The following is an 18,240-nucleotide window of genomic DNA, read 5'->3' as shown; positions in this document are numbered from 1 at the left end:
ACATAGAGGCTGGAATGAGTAATAAAGGCCCACCAAGAGTCTCGCTCAGGCCGTCATGGGCCTTGAAGCATGACAAGATAAGAAAGAAATTCTTACCAGGACCTGTTTAGGATTAAACAAATTTTATTGGGGGTCTGAAGAAACTCCCCAGACCTCCACAAACAAATTTTATTAAGAACTCCCCAAACCTCCATTATTTAGCAGGAGACAAGATAAGGGTAATCACTCCCGGCACCTGGACCCATCTAGATTAAATTTACTGAGGCTCTGGAAGAGGATCTTCAGGACTCAGACCTTAGTTATAGATTAGAAAAAGTTACTCACTTATGTCTTTAGATGAATGCACAATTATATGTAGACTTAGAAGGTACATGAGCTTTGGAAAACTTTGTAATTTTGAGCTGGTCTGGCAATATTTTCCTGGCCTTCTCCCTGAAGCTGGTTACAGAAATAAACTCTCTTCTTTCCCAGTTCATCTGCATCTCATTATTGGGCCATGAGAATAAGCAGCCTGACCCTTGGTTATGTCCAGGAACACCTCCTGCAGGCAGATGAAACCTCTGTCTGACGAACAAGTTTGAATAGGTTCTGCAACCAGAAGAATCCTGATATACTCAGCTAGATGTCCCAATTTCAGGTGAGGTTAGTTCTATTCTTGCTATGAAGGATGACTTTATTGCATTTACATGTATTATCATTGTCCTCATGCAATCATTAGCATCCAGCTGTTAAAACAAGTAGCTCCCCCTGTAATTAAACTTCTTTTGGAACCAAACACAAATGGCTTATTTTCAAAATTCAGGTTTGTTTTGAAAAATACAGTTTTATTTTTTGTCATTGCAATATTTTATTTTGACAGTTCGGGAATTCAGTTTGAAACTTTCAAATGACTATCCGCATTAATATATTTCCTAGGCTATGTTAATCAAATTGTGGTCTCTGTTTTTTACATACCTTTTGTCTTCTAGGACTCTTTACAGCTGCTGCCTTAGCTTAACTACTTTACAAAGGATATCTTTCCTTTTCTGTAAACCAAATAAATACAGAGACTGCACTGAGCTGCTGCCCTCCTTTCGCGAATTCCTTAAATCTGTGCCACATATTTGTGTTTCATTTCTGCCGAAAAGACTGGAGAAAACCAGAAGTAGTGAAACAAATAATATCTATGTAAAGAACATGATTTTTTTTGTTTGCATGCAAAAGTAGTATTTACCATCAATTATCAAAACTATCAAGAAACTTAATTCAATCATAGGCCAAATAAAGAAAGAACATTTTCTGTAATAAGAAAGGTGATTGATAGTTCTCTAGATTTCATTTATCAGCCCAACCTAGATTGTTATCATATGCAATTCAGGATGTCATACCTGAAGAGTGATATTCACAAAATGATCAAGGTCTAGTGTCTAGGAGGCTGACGATCTGAAGTGTGTGACATTTTCAAGAATGGTGAGAATACTAAGGCTGAGCCAGGAAAGGAAATAAACTGTAAGAACATTGAAGAAGCACAGAAAACTTCATTCTAAAATATGACCCCCTGGTGTAATGAGTGTTTTAAATGAAAGGCCTTTAGAAATCAACAGATTCTGGAGGAGATTTTTCCCCTATCTACAAAAAAACTGAAGGGACCCACCGAAGAGAACATTGTTTTTCCTTCCTCTTCAGGTTTTTTCATTATCTGTCACAGAAAAGAAGACCAAGAAGGTAATCACGCCTGAACAGGTGCATTCACAAGATAATGTCCCTCTCTCAGGCTCAATTTCCAAAGAGAAACATTTACAAGTTAATCTCTGTTGCTAGACCCATTCATTCTCCCTAGTAATCGTTTATTGCCTTTAAACAGAATTATCTTTATTCCCCATCTTCCCCCTTCACTCTGAAATAAGGCTATATAAGTATTTGAGCCTCATTGGGATATTGGGCAATTATTCTGTGACTCTCCCCTGCGTGCACATTAATAAATTTGTATGTCTTTTCTCCAATTAATCTGCCTTATTTCTGTTGATTTTTTGGCAGACCTTCAGAGGGTGAAGTGGAAGTTTTTGTTTGGCCCTGACAACATGATTAAGAAGGTCCTGTCAGACTGAAGAGAGTAACTACTATTAAGAGTCTTATAGAAGAGATTCATGCATAGCATAAAGATTTAGACTTCTAGAACGTCTTCGATTCATGTTTCAGCTATAATGTTACAACAAAGATTTCCCGATCTGGACCCCCAAGGGAGGATTCTTGGACCTTGCTCAAGAAAGAACTCGGGGCAAGTCCACAGAGTAAAGTGAAAGCAACTTCACTAAGAATGTAAAGGAATAAAAGAATGGCTACTCCATAGGCAGAACAGCAGCTTGAGCTTCTTGGCTGATAATACTTATAGTTATTTCTTGATTATATACTAAACAAGGGGAGGATTATTTATGAGTTTTCTGGGAAAAAGCTGAGCAATTCCCAGAACTGAGAGTTCCTCCCCTTTTTAGACCATATAGGTTAACTTCCTGACATTGCCATCACAGCACTGTGGAAGTGTCTTTTAACATGCTAATGCATTACAGTTAACATACAATGAGCAGGGAGGACGACCAGAGGTCACTTTCCTTGTCATCCTGATTTGGTGGGTTTTGGCTGTCTTCTTTACCACAACCTATTTTATCAGCAAGGTCTTTGTGACTTGTATCTGGTGCTGACCTCCTATCATCCTATAACTTACAATGCTTCGCCTCCTGGGAATGCAGCCCAGCAGGTCTCAGCCTCATTTTACCTAGCAACTAGTCAAGATGGAGTTGCTCTGGTTCAAACGCCTCTGACATTTACAAAAGGGCAGCTTTTCAGAGCTACCACTGTGTCGGCAGTTTCTCAAAATAACCTGCTCAAAATATACAAAAGAAATATTTTTTGAGGTTGTATACTCTGATCTCTTATAGTCATATTTTGATGTGTGTTCTGAGCCCCAGCAGCTCCTAGCTCCACCACATATTATTTATATAGTTCTGGGCAAATTTTTAACTTTAGAGAGTCTCTATTCCTTTACCTATTAAAATGGTAATAATCATATTAAGCTGCTGTGTTTTATGAAAATCAGGATAAGGTAAGTACCATCCAAATACTCCAAAGTTATTCAGCCTTCTGGGGTCCTTTACCCTTTCTTTTTGTCAAAGCACAATTTTCAAAAGCTAAAAGCAGACCTCTCATACATAGAATGTACACGTGTCAGAGACCTTTTAAACTCATTAATGATGGAAGCATCAGAATTGTAAAACTGGTACAAAGGAGCCTAGTAGAGAGACAAATATTTATAGTCAGAAAGAAATAATACTAGAATAAGATTGCTAAATTAAGTAACAACACTGGCCAATAATCCACAGGTCAATAAGACTGTAACTTTTGGGAATTATATTTCCTATGGGTGGAAATTGTTTTCATTATTATGAGACAGAAAATATTTGCATTGCAGACAGATAAGAATCATTTTCAACATATTACCTTCCCCCTGACAGGGTTGTAGAATCTCTTAATCAGTAGTAAACAGTGTGTGAAACAAGTGTGCACGCCTCCAGAGAATGAGCTAATCCTTGGGTGGACCTACTAGATGGTGCTCCAGAAGGGTACTCACAGGAAATGCGGTCATCCTGTTGCCTATTTCCAAGTGTTGATCTTTTTATTTTTTTTAACACACTAACAGACAAATAGTCTCAAGTTCTATCTCACAAACATCTGGTTCTGTTCTCAATATTCAGAGGACTCCTGTGGGGCTTAGATTCTTCTGGGCATCACTCTGAATTTCCTGCCTGTGATGTTTAGGTTTATGTGTCAGCCTGGCCAGATTATAGTAACCAGTTAGTCTATTAAACATAAATCTAAGTGTTGCTATGAAGGCATTTTGTGGATGTGGTTCACATCTACAATCCATTGAATTTGAATAAAGGCAATTGCCTAGATAATGTGGGTAGGCCTGATCCAACCACTTGGAAGGCATTAAGGCCTTAAGAACAAAACAGGTTTCCTGTAGGGAGAAGTAAATCTGCCTAAGACTGTAGCATCAGCTCCTGATGGAGGGTTTCCCGATCTGCTGACCTGCCCTACAGATTTTGGACTTACCAGCCTCCACAATTATGTAAGCCAATTCCTTGAAATAAATCTCCTAACTCATATATGTGTATGTATATAGATATGTATATATACATATACACACACAGTCATGCACCCATAATGATGCTTCATTCAGTGACAGACTGTATATATGATGGTGTCCTCTAAGATTACAATACCATCATATTTTCACTGTACCTTTTTCTATGTTTAGATACACAAATAGTTACCATTGTGTTACAATTGCCTAGAGTAGTCAGTATAATAACATGCTGTACAGGTTTATAAGTTAGGAGCAGTAGGCTAAATCATACGGCCTAGATGTATAGAAGGCAATTCCATCTAGGGTTGTGTAAGTATATTCTGTCATGTTCACACAATAACGAAATTGCCTAATGATGCATTTCTCATAATGTATCCTTATTGTTACATGACTTCGTGTGTGTGTGTGTGTTTGTGTGTGTGTGTAACATATCTCCTCTCCTACTGGTTCTGTCTCTGGAGAATCCTGACTAATACAATACCCTTGCTGAATACCTGACACCCCCTTCCCATCCCCTTCCTTCACCACCTGCAAACCCCTTACGTCCTGTGACTGCTGTCCTTGTCTGCACCAGTTTGCTGCCTTCATAGGCACTACCACACTTCATTAACTCAAAGCTGGGTGTGTCACTCACTTCAGCAGATGCTTTGAGGATAACAGACGATAATACAATAGAGCAGGAAATTGGACTACTGGGTTTCATTATTCTTAATAGCCATCTGTGAGTAACACAAAGGGATTTCTCACTGGTCATCATTTTCTTAATCCTAAATTGTCACTATGTTGGAATCCATCTTTCCCCCATATCTGTCTTTCTTAGCTTTTTTCTTGGATCCTGGGCCTCTAAACTTCAATCTCCTCCAACAGCCAATGGAAAACTCAAAATTGCCCCTGGGGGGTTATGGTGGCTTATGTCTGTAATCCCAGCACTTTGGGAAGCCAAGTCGGGTGGACCACTTCAGCTCAGGAGTTCAAGACCATCCTGGGCCACATGGCAAAACCCCATCTCTACAAAAAAATACAAAAAATTAGCTGGGTGTGTTGGAGTGTGCCTGTAATCCCAGCTACTCAGGAGGCTAAGGTGGGAAGATCATTTGAGCCAGGGAGGTGAAAGCTGCAGTGAGCTGAGTTTGGGCCACTGCACTCCAGCCTCAGCAAATCAGAGTGAAACCCTGTCTCAAAAGAAAAATAATTAAAATAAAAACAAACTCAAAATTGCCACCAGTTTATTATACAAAGAATATAAATTTCATGGAGGCAGGAATCTTTGTCTATTTTATTTCCTGATGTATCCCAAACACCAAGAACAATGGCACACAGTAAGGCACTGCATTCCACAGTTGCAGTTACCCATGGTGAGCCGAGGTCTGAAAATATTAAATAAAAAATTCCAGAAATAAATAATTTATAAGTTTTAAGTTGCACACTATTGTTAGTAGTGTGATCAAATTGAGAGGAGGGGCCAGCTGGGCTTCCTGGGTCAAGTAGGGACTCAGAAAGCTGTGAAACTCACTCATTTCCTGCATCAGGACTTAGTTCAGTCCTGGATGAATAATACTGAAGATATATGCTTAAAATATTCCTAACAAAGGGATTTGTGCATGTGTTTTCTTCCCCAAGAAAGCTGTAAACAGCAAAAATTTTGCTGTAGGTTTCCCTGTGTCCTCTCTCCCTTCCCTCTCCCCCGAAACTAAAGTAAAAGGAATGTTAACTGCCCATTTTTCTGTGACCAGCGGACCTTGTCTATACTTCCAATTCCAATTCCTTGTAAACATACTTTGTAAAGTCCTGTAAGATCCTGTCTCCTTTGCCATGCCACTGCAAGGTCATAAAGTAGATAAAACCTAAATTGCAATTCCGGTTTTCCTCAAAATCTAGGACATGTCACAAAATAATTTACTGCCTTTGTTTCTTGCTCTGGTAACATCTTCCCGCTGCACATATTTCCCACCTTAAAGAGTTTAAAAGGCAATCGTATAATGTAACTCTGGCTACCCGTTTGGGACCCCTTCCACGCTGTGGAAACTTTGTACTTTCACTCTGCTCAATAAAGCCTACAGCTTTTTCTCTCTCTCCATCCGTGTCTCTATCACTTGCCACAGTCAGCCGCCACACCAGTTTTTTGGCGTGGCTAGGCAAAAACCTTAGGCGTTACAAAGTCTTGCACCATCCTGCTCTGTCCTTGCACCATCTTGTCCCGTCCTGCCCTGGATGTGAGTCTTCCCTTTGTCCAGCTTCTCCACACTGCCTATGCTGCCTGTCCATTAGTCACTTAGTAGCTGGCTTCATTATCAGATGGCTTGTTGTAGTAGCACAGTGGTTGTGTTCAATTAACTCTTATTTTACTTAGTAATGGCCCCAAAATACAAGAATAATGATGGTAACAATTTGGATATGCTAAAGAGAAGCCACAAAGTGTTTCCTTTAAGTAAAAAGGAGACAGTTCTTTGCTTAATAAGGAAAAAAAAAAAAGAAAATCCTACACTGAGGTTGCCAAGATCTATGGTAAGAATCAATCTTCTGTCTGTGAAATTGTGAAGAAGGAAAAAGAAATTTGTACTAGTTTTGTTGTTGCACTTCAAACTGCAAAAATTGCAGCCACAGTGTGTGACAAGTGCTTAGTTAAGATGGAAAAGGCATTACATTTGTGAGTGCAAGACATGAACAGAAATGTGTTTCAGTTGATGACAGTCAGGTTTGGTACTACCTGTGGTTTCGGGCACTCACTGGGGTTCTTGGAACATATCTCCTCCTATAGGAAAAAACTACTGTACTTGTTGAATGAATTGAATGAATGGAAAGCTTTCTTCTCTCAATGACTCTCATTCTAGTTTAGTGCCAAATGGCCTATTTACATAACTGAAGAAGTCTATTAACAGTCTGTCTAAAATAAAATGTCCCCTACCTTTTTCTGGATGGTTGGTAGTACGTAGGTGTAATGGTCAGTTTTATGTGTCAGTTTAGCTTGGCTGCAATCCCCAGTTATCCAAACACTAAGACAGGTATTGCTGTGAATATATTTCATAGATGTGACTAAAGTCCGTAATCAGTTGACTTTGTAAGAGAGATTATCCTATAGATAATTTGGGTGGGCCTGACTAAATTACTTTAAAGGCTGAAAGAGCAGAGCTGAAGCTTCCCTAAAGAAGAAATTCCATGTGTGGAATGGCCCTTTCAGCCCATGCCCAAGAGTTCCAGGGTGCTCTCCTGATAGCCTGCCCTGTGGATTTCAGATTTGTCTAGCCAACCCCACAATTGCATAAGCCAATTCCTTGCCATAAGTCTGTTACTACATACCTTCAGCTTATATTGTTTCTTTTATTGAGCCCTGATTGATATAGTAAGTGTTGGGTTGGTGGCTGTTGTAATATTTTTTTAAATGATTCTTTTTCCTTTTGTGTGAATCAGCATTCTCCAGAGAAACAGAACCAACAGGATATCTAGATAATAGATAGATAGATAGATAGATGATAGATAGATAGATAGATAGGTAGATAGATAGATAGATAGATAGATAGATAGATAGATAGATAGATAGATAGATAGAGATGAGAATATGCTGTCTGCAAGCTGGTGAATAAGAAAAGCTGGTAGTGTAATTCAGTTTGAATTCAAAGGCCTGAGAACTAGGGGAGCTGTAAGTCTCAGCTGGAGAACTAAGAGCTCTGACGTCTGAAGGCAGGAGATAGATGTCCCGGTTAAAGAAGAAAGAGAAAGTTCACTCTTCCTCTGCCTTTTTGTTCTACTTTTGCCATCATCGGATTGGATGATACCTTCCCATATTGGTGAAGGAAATCTCCTTGACTCAGTCTACTGATTCAAATGTTAATCTCTTCTGGAAATGCCCTCACAGACACTTTCAGAAATAATGTTTTACCAGCTATCTTGGCACTTCCTAGCCCAGTCAAGTTGACACATAAAATTAACCATCACACTTTTTTATGTTTAAAGATCTTGGCACGGTGCCTAATAACATAATGAGCATAATATAAATGGTAGCTGTAATTACTATTCTAGTACTCAGAGAGAAAACCATCTAAAACAGAATTTACTTATATTTTAATGGTCTTTAAAATTCTAATTATCTATGCCAGATAAGCTGCCCACACTTAATTAGAGAATGATTAACTAAGGGATAATTCAGATCACTGCTAGCAATCATCTTCAGTCTGACACAAGCTCAACTTTAGAATACGTTTTTTCCTTGACAAAATATGCTTAACTGAGTAGGATCCCAGTGGGGGAACCTACAGCACTGTGTAGTAGATAGCTGTCATTTACAACTGTCCCCATCTTTAAACAACACACCCCACACTTTGGTATTTTCCACATTGTGAGTTTTACTTTCTCAAGTAAGAATTTTTTTAAAAAAATCCTTATATTTCTTAGCCTCCTTTGCCGATAGAGGACAGACGTGTGACTTAGGTCCTGCAGGTCAGATTTACCTGAGCATGGCTTGGTTTACAATGAGTGCTAAAAGGCTGGGCCTGGGTAGAGGTAGAGGAAGTGTGGGGGTTTGGGATGGTGGTGGCGACAACTTCCTCATCACAATTCTGTGGCTCTAAGAGATGTTCCTGGAAGTCTGATCTAGAACTCAATGCTCCAGTTCTCCCAACAGTTCTGTGAGTTATCCAGTATCTTACAGTAAATCCCTTGCTGTTCAAACTGACAAAGTGGTTTCTACCAGCAGCAACTAAGCACCTAGACTGATACAAATTACTTGGGACATAGAAGATGCTTTACATAACTCTGTTGGATTAATTATACGTTTTATATTTAAATGTATTTTAAAATTGTAAGCATAAATTATGCAAGTTGGTAAAAATTTTCCATGAGTATAAATGAGTAATAAGTAAAAAATGCCTCCCCCAACAACTTTCCAGTCTCCTTCCCCAGAGGTCATAACTCTTAATAGTTCACCCCCATGACACAAGTTGACCTAGGTAATGAACCTGCAATATGTACCCCTGAACTTACAATAGAAATTAAAAAAAGAAAAAATTATAGTGTATATGTACATACATACCCCTAATTTTTTTAAAACACAAAAGGAACATACTACACTCTTCTGTAATTTGATTTTTAAAATTTAACAATGTCTTAGACATCTTTCTGAATCAGTACACATAGATCTATCTCACTCTTTTTAATGGCTGTGTGGTAATTTAGTATATGAATGTGTCTTCATGTATTTAAGCAGGCCCTACTGATAGGCATTTATGTATTTCTAGCTTCCTGCTCTTACAATGTTGCTATCAACACACTTTATAAGTTGGTATGATGATATGTCTATGGACACACACACACACACTCACACACTTGCACATTTGTGCAAGTTTATTTATAAATTCCCCAAAGTGGAATTGCTACACAAAAGGTGTACACATTTTAAATGCTGATAGATATTGCCAAATCCCCCTCTAAAAATGTTACTGATATGTGATTTACACTCTCCTCAAGGATTAATGAGCTTTAAACTGTAGCAGCTGGAATTTTGTTTGTTTGATTGTTTTTAGAATTTTGCCTCTTATGCATTGCTTTCTGGGTTTATTTCCTTCCTCAAACAAAAGAGCAGAGGCAAGGGGATGAAAATGAATCAGAACAGGAGTGGACAGACAGGTTCAGGGCTAAGGACTGACAAAGTTCAGGGCTCAAGGAAGGAAGTTTGCACTAGAAATATGGTGACCAGGAAGCTCCTCAGACAAGAGCAGCCTGCATAGGTTGCTTCAAATCATCCCATGTAGTACTACAGACACAATAGACTTAATTTGGTGAAACATGTTGGTACACATCACATAGAAGCTGCATAAAAGCAACCCACACTTACATAGCACTTACGTATCATATCCCAGGATGTGGCCTAATATTCAGTAATGTGAACAAAATGAGCTATGCATGTTCCACAACTTTGGTGCAACACCTGAGCCCTAGATTTTATGAGTGCTACAAACCTTCCCATATCACCCATATTTTTAAGTTCACCAGCTAGGGTGAACAAATAGCATTAACAATCAGGCTCTGTTGCCTCTTGCTTTTCAGGAAAATGAACTCTCTTCAAAATCCTTTCAAGCAGTTCTGACTTCCTCAGGTGTTGCCTGCACATGCTCAGGAAATTAATCCTTTTGTGTACACTGTGGAATCATCTTAGAGCCTCTTCTACTTCTCTGGGTGACTTTGGTGGTGTCTTCTGTGGCTGTCAACATTCAAATAAGCAATTATGCTATTTGCAGATTTATTTTAGAAATGGTCCCTTTGCAGTTGTAGAAATCTACTTCCCCACCCTTTGAATCTGGGCTGGCTTTGTGGCCTTCCCTGGCCAACAGAATGCCATAGAAGTTAGGTCTGAGGCTAAGCCTCAGGAGGTGTCACATACCTCTCTCTCTCTTTCAGATCCCTGCTTCCATCATAAGAACAAGCCAGTACTGAGCTGCTAGAGGATGAGAGACCATGTGGAGCAGAGCTGAGTCAGTCTAGTTGGCCCAGCTGAGCTGCAGACATGTGAGAGAGCATAGCTAAAATCAAGAAAGCTACAATTGACCCATACCTGAAAACAGACCTGAGCCCTGATGAACTCAGTCAAGACTGGAACTGTCCAGTCAATTTATAAATGTATAAATAGTAATAATTGGTTATTGTTTTAAGCCACTGAGTTTTAGGGTTATTTGTTAGGTAATGTTATTGTGGCAATTGATAATAATATGTGCTACCAATGTCCGTCAAGACTGCTACAGTGTTAATGGTCTTGCAGCTGTTGGTGGTTTTCTGATGTCTATGCTGTGACTGCAACTGAACTGCATCAGATGTGGAAAAAGAGAGGGAGGATCTGTAGAAGCCAGTGTAGCTGTATCAAGCACCTCTCTTTGAGTTTAGACTTCAAAAGAATAGTCCAATGTGCAACTGAGCTAAATAGGACATGTTGACATGAACCTGTGTCAGGAAAGTTAAAACCTCAAATGTACTGTATTGTTTTTTGTTTTGTTTTGTTTTTTGAGACGGAGTCTCACTCTGTTGCCCAGGCTGGAGTGCACTGGCGCCATCTCGGCTCATTGCAAGCTCCGCCTCCCGGGTTCACGCCATTCTCCTGCCTCAGCGTTCCGGGTAGCTGGGACTACAGGCGCTCACCACCACGCCCGGCTAATTTTTTGTATTTTTAGTAGAGATGGGGTTTCACCATGTTAGCCAGGATGGTCTCAATCTCCTGACCTCGTGATCCACCCGCCTCGGCCTCCCAAAGTGCTGGGATTACAGGCGTGAGCCACTCACTGCACCCGGCCAATGTACTGAATTGTAAAGAAAAACTGTAACAAAAAAAGTCTTTAAAATACAGGTTCTTATTAAAGCAAGAAAAGAAGAAGCTAATATGTCCCCCATTTGGGCCTGACAGTGCAACACTGAGTAATAGAGAAACAGTGGAGCTCCTTGGATCTTGCTTTGTTCCTGCTTTTCTTGTCCAAGAGAATGACATTCATGCTGAAAATTAACTATAAAGAAAGGATAATGGGAGTCTTTGAGGAATGACAAAATTGTTAGTGAGCAATCATGTGTTCTGCATTAGAGCTGGCCTGTTGGCCCAGGAAACTGAGAGAAATTGCAAAATTTCAAATGTAAACTTTGAAATATACTTGAGGGTTATTTCTGCAGTATAAAAAGAGTTCCCAGAAATTTATTATTTTTAACAAATAATACTTTATTAAAATGACACATTTAAAAATCCCTGCTCCTGCTTATGGTTTAGGTTCAACTTATAAACCTTATTCATTTATTTATGCATTGAAAAATATCAGTTGACAGTCTTTGGTCTAGGCACTGGGAATATCAGGAACAAAGCAGACAAAATATCTGCAGTTGACCCATACACATACTCATAGTATGAAGCTTACATACTAATGGACAGAAGACAGAAAATAAGCAAAGTAAACAAACAAATTATCAAATTATATGCTATGTTAGAAGGTGGTAATTTCTTTTCTTTTCTTTTTTTTTTTTTTTTTTTTTTTTTGAGACAGAGTTTCATTCTTGTTGGCCAGGCTGGAGTGCAATGGTGCAATCTCAGCTCGCTGCAACCTCTGCCTCCCAGGTTCAAGGGATTCTCCTGCCTCAGTCTCCCGAGTAGCTGGGGTTACAGGCATGTGCCGCCATGCCCAGCTAATTTTTTTGTATTTTTAGTAGAGACAGGGTTTCTCCATGTTGGTCAGGCTGGTCTCGAACTCCCGACCTCAGGTAATCCGCCCACCTCGGCCTCCCAAAGTGCTGGGATTACAGGTGTGAGCCACTGCGCCTGGCCTAGAAGGTGGTAATTTCTATAAAGTCAATTAAAATAGGGAAGGTGGAATGGGATATGTTTTAAAATAGGGTGGCAGGGAGACCCCACTTCAAATATTTTAAACTGCAGTTATGAATTTAATATATTGAGTTTCTTTTCAAATAAAGTAATTGTGTGAAAAATCTTTTCATAAATCTAATAAACTAAAACAATAAAGGTGGCTTCTTAGGGTCTCTCAAATATTGGAAAACTATATAAACAATACAATTTCAACCCAAAATTACAAGTCTAAATCAATTAGTTATACATTTCAGTTTGGAATCACAGACTGACCTCTTAACTTTTAAAGGCCAAGTCTCCTAAAACACCTAAACCAAACATACACAAGTTTATAAACCCAAAGTATTACTACCATACTCTTGATACTCTTAAATTCTATACTTGATGAGAAATTATTCATAGCATGGATGTTGTGCCAGAGACTAGCATTACATACACCAGCTGACTTTTCTGGTCCGTTCCAAACTTCAGATTCCACGATGCTGACCAACAGCCATGTCTGGGAACTTGGCAGCAGAGCATGTGCTACTGGGTTTGGGGGGTGGCCCTGGTCTGAGAAATGGTGAAGATAGACAGCCCAGACAATAAGCAACCAGGAGCGAAGAGCAGCAGAGGTAGGATAACAAAGAAATCAGGGTCTTAGAGGATAATTAAAGAGTTGAAAGAATTTAGAGCAACAAAAAGTAGAATAAGGAAAATGAGTGAGGACAGAAGAACCAGAACCATGAGTTCAAGTTGTTGAGAGAGCAGCCCACAGAGCATGTGTGTCATCAGGGTCTCTGAGTGGGAACAGTGCCCAGAGTATGAAAGAGCAGAGGAATCAAGAATACAGAAGATTTATTGAAACAAATGAGAATAGAAACACAACTTCCAAAAGCTATGGAATATAGTGAAAGCAGTACTCAGAAGGAATTTTATAGCTGTAAGTACATACTTAAAAAAAAACTTCAAATAAACAACCTAATAATGCATTGTTATCAGAACTAGAAAAGCAAGAGCAAACCAAATTCAAAGTTAGTAGAAAAAAATAAATAATAAAGATTGGAGCATAAATAAATGAAATTGAAACAAAGAAAAACCATACAAAAGATTAACAAAATGAAAAGTTGGTTTTCTGAAAAGATGTAAAAAGTTTGACAAACCTTTACCTAGACTAAGAAAAAAAGAGAGAAGACCTAAATAAAATCAGAGATGAAAAAAGAGACATTACAACCAATACCACAGAAACTCAAAAGATCACTAGAGGCTACTATGGGCAACTATAGGCCAGTAAATTGCAAAACTTCAAAGAAATGGATAAATTCCTAGACACATACAAACTACTAAGATTGAATCATGAAGAAATCCAAAACCTGAACAGACCAGTAACTAATAATGAGATAGAAGCCACAATAAAAAAAAGTCTCCCAGCAAAGAAAAGCCTGGGACCCAATGTCTTCACTGCTGAATTCTGTCAAACATTTAAAGAAGAACTAATACCAATCCTACTCAAACTATTCCAGAAAATAAAGGATGAGGGAATACTTCCAAACTCATTCTCCAAGGCCAGTATTACCGTGATACCAAAACCAGACAAAAACACATCAAAAAAAGAGCACCGCAGGCCAGTATCATTGATGAACATTGATATGAAAATCTTCAACAAAATACTAGTAAACTGAATTCAACAGCACATTAAAAAGATCATTCATCATGACCAACTGTGACTTATCCCACAGATGCAAGGATGTTTCAAAATACAAAAATCGATCAATGTGATACACATTGTATCGATAGAATGAAGGATAAAAATCATATGATCATTTCAATTGATGCTGAAAAAGCATTTGATAAAATTCAACATCCATTTATGATAAAAACCCTCAAAAAACTGAATATAGAAGGAACATTGAATCTTAACACGATAAAAGCCATATACAAGAGACCCACAGCTAGTTGCATACTCAATGGGAGAAAACAGAAAGCCTTTCCTTTAAGACCTGGAACATGACAAGGATGCACACTTTCACCACTGTTATTCAACATAGTACTAGAAGTCCTACTTAGAGCAATCAGGCAAAAGAAAAAATAAAGGTGTCCAAATTGGAAAGGAAGAAGTAAAATTATCCTTATTTGTAGACACTGTGATCTTACATTGAAAAAACCAAAGACTCCACTAAAAAACTATTAGAACTTATACATTCAGCAAAATTGTGGTTACAAAATCAACATACAAAGATCAGTAGCATTTCTATGTGCCAACAGCAAACAATCTGAAAAAGAAATCATGAAAGTAATCACATTAACAACAGCTACAAATGAAATTAAATACCTAGAAATTAACTTAACAAAAGATGTGAAAAATCTGTACTATGAAAACTATGAAATATTGATACAAGAAATTGAAGAGAACACAAAAAATGAAGATATTCCATGTTGATAGATTTGAAGAATCAATATTGTTAAAATGTCCATACTACCCAAAGCAGTCTACAGATTCAATAATCAATATTGTTAAAATGTCCATACTACTCAAGGCAATCCCTATCAAAATACGAAGGACAATCTTCACAGAAATTAAAAAAAAATCCCCAAATTTATATGAAACCCCAAAAGACCTCAAATAGCCAAAACTATTCTGGATAAAAAGAACAAAACTGGAAGAATCACATTACCTAACTTCAAATTAGACTACAGAGCTATGGTAACCAAAACAGCATGATACTGGCATAAAAACAGACACATAGACCAATGGAACAGAACAGAGAACCCAGAAATAAACCCATACATCTACAATGAACCCATTTTTGACAAAGGTGCCAAAAACACACATTGGGGAAAGGACAGTCTCTTCAATAAATGGTGCTGGGAAAACTGGATATCCATATGTAGAAGAATGAAACTAGATCCCTATCTCACACCAGGTACAAAAATCAAAACAAAATAGATTATAAATTTGAATATAAGACCTCAAACTATGAAATTACTAAAAGAAAATATTGGGGAAACTCTACAGGACATTAAACTGGGTAATGATTTCTTGAGTAATACCCCACAAGCACAGGCAACCAAAGCAAAAATGAATAAATGGGATCACATCAAGTTAAAAAGCTTTTTTTAAAAAAAGCTTTTAAAAACAATTAACAAAGTGAAGAGACCACCCACAGAATGGGAGGAAATGTTTGCAAACTACTCATCTGACAAAGTCTTAATAACCAGAATATATAGGGAGCTCAAACAACTCTGTAGGAAAAAGTCTAATATTCCAATTAAAAATGGGCAAAATATCTGAATAGACTTCTCAAAAGAAGACATACAAATGGTAAACAGGTATATGAAAAAGTACTCAACATCATTGATCATCAGAGAAATGCAAATCATAACTACTATGAGATACCCTCTCATCCCATTTAAAATGGCTTTTATCCAAAAGACAGGCAATAACAAATGCTGCTGAGGATATGGAGAAAAGTGAACCCTTGTACACTGTTTGTGGGACTCTAAATTAGTACAATCACTATGGAGAACAGCTTAGATATTCTTCAAAAAACAAAAAATAGAGATACCAGATGACCCAGCAATCCCATTGCTGGGTATATACCCAAAAGAAAGGAAATCAGTATATTGAAGAGATAACTGCACTCTCATGTTTATTGTAGTAGTATTCACAATAGCCGAGATTTGGAAGCAACGTAAGTGTCCATCAACAGATGAATGGATAAAGAAAATGTGGTACCTATACACAATGGAGTACTATTTAGCCACAAAAAAGAATGAGTTCCTGTCATTTGCAGCAACATGGATGGACCTAGAGGTCATTATGTTAAGTGAAATAATCCAGACACAGAAAGACAAACTTCACGTGTTCTCACTTACTTATTGCAGCCAAAAATTAAAGCAATTGAGTTCTTGGAGATCGAGTGTAGAACAATGGTTACCAAAGTCTAGGAAGGGTAGTGGTGGGTGGAGGTGTAAAGAAGCATGGGGTGGAAGTGGAGATGGTTAATGGGTACAAAAAATAATTAGAAAGAATGAATTAGATCTAGTATTCAAAAGCACCACAGGATGACTATAACTGATAATTTAATTGTACATTTTAAAATAACAAAAAGTGTGTAACTGGGTTGCTTGCAACACAAAGGATAAATGCTTGAGGTGATGGATACCCCATTTACCCTGATGTAATTGTTACACATTGTATGCCTGTATCAAAATATCCCATATGCTTCATAAATATATATGCCTACTACACACAGAAATTAAAAATTTAAAAAAATTCAAAACAGCATAGATTAGAAGGGAGGAAAGATATAGGAAAGTGTGGGAGATGCAAAATTTCTGACTAATTATCCAATAATATTTTACAAGCATAGATGCTTTCAGGGATTATACCATTAATTAACACATTAATTCAGAAACAAAAGGGTTAAAATTATGGACCATCACTACCTATATAAAATTATGCTAGGGAGATGTTAGATTTGCCACATCTCTACCGTCCGTTCATCCATCCAGCCAGCCAGCCAGCTATCCTTGTCCTTCCTCCCTCTATGAGGTTGAGGCAGTGAAAAATCATACTTTATCTGCACCTCACAGTGTAATACCATAATCAATGAGTTGTAGATAAAACAATCCAATGATTATTAATGGTTTTTCTTTTGAGTAGAGAATATATTTTTTCTGTGGCTCTGTTTATTTTGCATGACATATGAGTTTACTTTTTCTGTGTGATTTCTGCCTCCCCACAAAGGATATTAACTCTGTAGGTCAGTAGTGTAGCTAGAGAAAATATCAGTTTTGCCTACTTAAAAATTTTCTACTTAAAAGCAAAATCTTATTTAAATAGGCTTTAGAAACCTTATCATAAATGTCTACAATATAATATGCTAATGAGGTATGGTATAAAGAATGTGCAAGAGTACTCTTTTCTCCCTATCTAAATCTAAAAATAGCCTTAAATATTTAATTTTTTTAATTTTAATTTTATTTTATTTTATTTTTTTGTAGAGACACTGTCTTGCCATTCTTCACCCAGGCTAGTCTCAAACTCCTGGGCTCATGTGATCCTCCTGCTTCTGCCTCCCAAAGTATTGGGATCACAGGCATGAGCCACCATGCCTGGCCATAAAATAACTTTGGGGACAACTTTTCTTTTTTTTAAAAAAGGTAGTTAAGATCAGCTTACCTTTTGTGAAACTACTATTTCCCTTTTATAAATTAAAAAAATAAACACCTCATATGGAAACCCAAATAAATTTCCTTTAAATAACTGGCTTGGTATAATTTGAAAAAAAAATAAACTATGTAGATTTAATTTAATTAAATATTGCATATTAGGCTTAATCCTCATGTTGGCATGGTGAAATATCATTGACTATATTGAATAGTAAAGCTACCCAAATCATAAGCCAAAGCCACATTAATAAAAGCATAGCCCAAAATATAATTTTATTCAAGATTTTGAAAAAATATTTTCTTACCGAGACATGATCAGGCTCAAAATAGGCCCAATACTTACAAGATTCTTATACACATATGTTGCATTCTAGGCTTAGTATTTTCCTCTCTCATCTTATGACTCATCTTCAAATATGGTCATATTGGATGGTCAGACATGTGTAAAACACTAAGAAGAAATACTTAAAATGAGAAAAATACAAAGAGTAGAAAAACATCACAATACAATTCACTTGGGTCCTACAAAATTCATGGGTTTATAATGCTTACAACAATAGTATAACAACAGGGAGGTAAATGAGCACATAAAAATTCCTTCTTAAAATGAAAATTTCCCAGGGATTTGCTTTCACCCCAG

General features: G+C 37.5%; 1 long non-coding RNA gene across 1 annotated transcript in view; it reads right to left on the bottom strand.

The window, feature by feature from the left end:
* LOC129529471 (uncharacterized) overlaps positions 1-17,970 on the bottom strand; it is a 28,450-nt gene extending 10,480 nt beyond the window's left edge. The window contains exon 1 of the long non-coding RNA XR_008674999.2: positions 17,944-17,970. This is a non-coding gene — a long non-coding RNA (uncharacterized lncRNA). The remainder of the gene's footprint in view (positions 1-17,943) is intronic.
* Positions 17,971-18,240: the final 270 nt, after the last annotated feature.

The sequence above is a fragment of the Gorilla gorilla genome, chromosome 1, assembly GCF_029281585.2.
Source record: "Gorilla gorilla gorilla isolate KB3781 chromosome 1, NHGRI_mGorGor1-v2.1_pri, whole genome shotgun sequence".
Lineage (NCBI taxonomy): Eukaryota > Metazoa > Chordata > Mammalia > Primates > Hominidae > Gorilla > Gorilla gorilla.
Note: the sequence above shows the minus strand (reverse complement) of the source record. Positions and strands in the feature narration are given on the sequence as shown.